Here is a 4,222-nt window from a genome sequence, read left to right as displayed (position 1 = left end):
CATTTGTCACACACGAAACCGCTCTCAATCGTTTTCACTCTATCTCTCCTTATCGAGAATCTCTCCCAAATCTCTCTAAGTGTGTGAAATCTCTCCCAAATATCTCTTTGTATGTGAAATCTCTCCAAGAATGTCAAATCTCTCCCAAATCTCTCTAATTATGTGAAATCTCTCCCAAATATCTCTTTGTATGTGAAATCTCTCTAAGAATGTCAAATCTCTCCCAAATCTCTCTAAGTATGTGAAATCTCTCCCAAATATCTCTTTGTATGTGAAATCTCTCCAAGAATGTCAAATCTCTCCCAAATCTCTCCAAGAATGTGAAATCTCTCCCAAATATCTCTTTGTATGAGAAATCTCTCCAAGAATGTCAAATCACTCCTAAATCTCTCCAAGAATGTGAAATCTCTCCCAAATATCTCTTTGTATGTGAAATCTCTCCAAGAATGTGAAATCTCTCCCAAATATCTCTTTGTATGAGAAATCTCTCCAAGAATGTCAAATCTCTCCCAAATCTCTCCAAGAATATGAAATCTCTCCCAAATATCTCTTTGTATGTGAAATCTCTCCAGGATTGTGAAATCTCTCCCAAATCTCTTTCAAAAGTTCCCATAACTTTTTGAAGTCATTTGGGTCATTCCGACCCTTAACCGGGTCAAAAACCGCTTAAAACGGGGTAAAAACGAGTAAAATAGTCTTAAGGACCCGAAACTCCTCTTAAGGAGCCGAAACCCCTCTTAGGGCGAAAGTCCTCTTAGGGACCGAACCCGAAGGCTGCTGAACCGAACCCTCCTAAGTCGAACCCGAAGGCTGTTGAACCGAACCCGAAGCTACTGTTCATTCGGTCTATTTCGCTCCTGCTGACTTCGGACCGAGCCTCCCCTTCGCTTCCTTCTGTCTCGCCTCGCTTCGGCCCAACATCAGAAGGGACCGAACCTTCGGCCCCCTTCCGAGAAGCCTCGCTGTTAACCTTTTTTTTTTCCGGTTTTGGACTACGACTTCATTTTAGCTTCGTTTTTAATTATTTTAACGCGAGATTTTCACCAAAAACTTTATTTTAACATATAAGGACCCATAATGAATGATTTATCACGTTTTTAAGGATAAAACCTTATCCAAAAAGAGTAGGTGAAGTACAAGAGGTGGAGTGTTGACTTTCCTTTATTCTATGACATAAGCAACCACCATACTCACTCCATGACTAACCCACACTCCTCCCCACCATACCTTGTCACTTCCTTGTCCTTTTCACCTCACTCACAAGTCATTCCCACGTTTTGAGAGCTGGGCATTCATCCTCTCTCATTTTCTTTCACTTGCTCTCATTTCACCAAAAATACAACACAACTTTTCTCTCAAACTTTTTCTCTCTATTTCAAGACTTCAAGTTTGATTTTCAAGCTTTATTCTTCTCTTGGTAAGTATAATTCATCCTCCTTGTGATTATTACACCTCATTCTACTCAAATCATTGATTTCTTACACAAACATCATCACATTCTTGTTAGATCTTCGAACCTTCAAGTGATTCTTCAAGTGTTCTTGAGTTGAACACTTCTTTTATCCATCATCCATCTAATGAAATCACTCAAGGTGAGTTCATACCCCTACATTTTCATGCTTTCTCAAGTTTTTAGGGGGGGAATACAAGTTAAAACACCAAGAACATAACTAAACTTTTCTAACAGCCTTCATCAGAAAAGTTCAACTCCATTCACGGACTGTTTTGGACAACTTAAACATCTTAGTTTTCAAAACTGTTTTAGGTGCAAGTAGTTCCACTTATTAGCTTTAAAATGACTACTTGCACATCTCCATGCGATTTTCCTACAATTTATGGTGATTTTTACAAAACAGTCTGTCTTTCCAAACACAAATCCGGACCAGTCTGTGAATATGAGCATTTTAATACAAGTTAAATGCTTCCAAAAATCATGATAAAAATTATGAGTAAACTAGACACATTTTAGGAACTCTCAGAATTTACGGATCTAGTTTTCGACTTCGTATGATTTTTATATGATTTTTATAAAACAGTGCAGAAAGGTTAAGAGTTAGTTAACAGCTTATAACTTTCAAAACACTTTGTAACATGTTGAGCAAAGTGTTAAATCTTTGATGACTTCATATATTACATGTATTTTCTTGTAGTGGCATAATTATATAATAGAAAATATTTACTGAATTTATAAGAATCCTCCATCATAACCATTAGTACAAAACAAAGCAGGATAAACATAGCTATATTGTACTATACATTTGACTTACATAGAAAGGGTTCTTATACACCACAAATAAACATACTAAACTATAATAAGTATAGTTAGGTTGCATATACATTTCAAACATTTTGATAAGCTATAATAGGTATAGTTTTTGATCATTTACATTACAAAAGGTTTTTACACGAAATGGGGTACATTCCAAGGTACCAGGTTTTCATATAAATGGGGTACATTCCAAAGTATCGGGTTTTCATATAAATGGGGTACATTCCAAAGTACCGGGTTTTCATATAAATGGGTTACATTCCAAAGTACCGGGTTTTCTTATAAGTGGGGTACATTCCAAAGTACCGGGTTTTCATATAAATGGGGTACATTCTAAAGTACCGGGTTTTCATATGAATGGGGTACATTCCAAAGTATCGGGTTTTCATATGAATGGGGTACATTCCAAAGTACCGGGTTCACACAAAATAGTTATTATGATATTAAAACTATATTTCATCTAGAATTGTTAGACTTCAACTATAATCGTTGAGCGTATATGCTAGAGTCGTATAAGAATTTAGTCTCGATTGGCTTAGAATTGGTGGGGCCCGCCTCATCTCCTGTTCCTCGTTGGGTTGTGGACCTAGGGCATACCCACTATATTCAACGTTTTATCTAACTTAAATCTTATATAACTTATATACGCTGGACGATTATAGGGGAAATCTAGGGGTCATTCTAGGGTTCATTAACACATCATATAGGAATATTCTTTCACACTTAACTAAGAAAATATTGGATTTTCTAGAAATTAAACTCTATCGATTTTACAAGGAAAACGGTTTCTACTTCAAACAAAACTCTTATGAACTCACCAACTTAATTGTTGACACTTTTTCAAAACTACTTGTATTCTTAGGAAATCAGTGAAACAGGAAAACTTCAGCACTTTGAGGATGGGACGTTAAACCGTCAACAATTTATTTTTGTCATCATAATGTAATTGATTTTGAAACATGTAAACATATACTTTGGTGTAACTTTTTCAATTATATTTATGATGGTTGTATTTACTTTGAGCACTATTATACACGTTGTTGTGATACTATACATGAAGTCCTCCACCCCCGGACGTTTCTGCCATCCTTGGTTTGGGGGTGTGACACATCTGGAGTATGCATTTTTGGATGAAGATCAACAAAAGCCGATCATCATAGCAGCTGATCTCGCAAAACATGAAAAGGAAATCCTACTGGAGTTATTTAGGAAAAGACAAAATGCCATATCAGGGAAAATCACCGAAATCAAAGGCATTAGTCTCGCATATTGTTCGCATAAAATCAACCTAGAAGAAGGAGCTAAGCCAGTGGTTCAACACCAAATGAGACTAAACCCAAACATGCAAGAAGTGGTTAAGAAAGAGGTAGTCAAACTCTTGCATGTCGGTATCATATATTCAATATCGCATAGCCAATGGGTGAGTCCGATGCATGTGGTACCCAAAAAAAGGAGGAATGACGGTAGTCACCAATGAAGAAAACATGCTTATTCCAACAAGAACGGTAACCGGTTGGCGTGTGTGCATCGATTATCATAATCTAAACGATGATACATGCAAAGACCATTTCCCTTTATAATTTATTGATCAAATGCTCGAAAGATTATCCGGTCATCTCTATTTCTGTTTTTAGATGGTTTTTAGGATACTTTCAAATTCCTATCGATCTTCAAGACCAAGAAAAGACCACGTTTACATGCCCAAGCGGGACCTTTGCTTATAGAATAATTCCATTTGGGTTATGAAACACACCAGCTACATTCCAAAGGTGCATAATGGCAATCTTCCACGACATGGTTGAAAAATTCATGGATGATTTCTCGGTTTTCGGATCCTCTTTTGAAGATTGCTTGTCCAATCTTGACTTAATGCTTGCAACATGTGAAAAGACCAACTCGGTCTTAAATTGGGAGAAATTCCATTTTATAGTTAAGGAAGGAATAGTATTATGG

The sequence above is a fragment of the Lactuca sativa genome, chromosome 7 (genome assembly GCF_002870075.4).
Source record: "Lactuca sativa cultivar Salinas chromosome 7, Lsat_Salinas_v11, whole genome shotgun sequence".
Classification (NCBI taxonomy): Eukaryota; Viridiplantae; Streptophyta; class Magnoliopsida; order Asterales; family Asteraceae; genus Lactuca; species Lactuca sativa.
Note: the sequence above shows the minus strand (reverse complement) of the source record.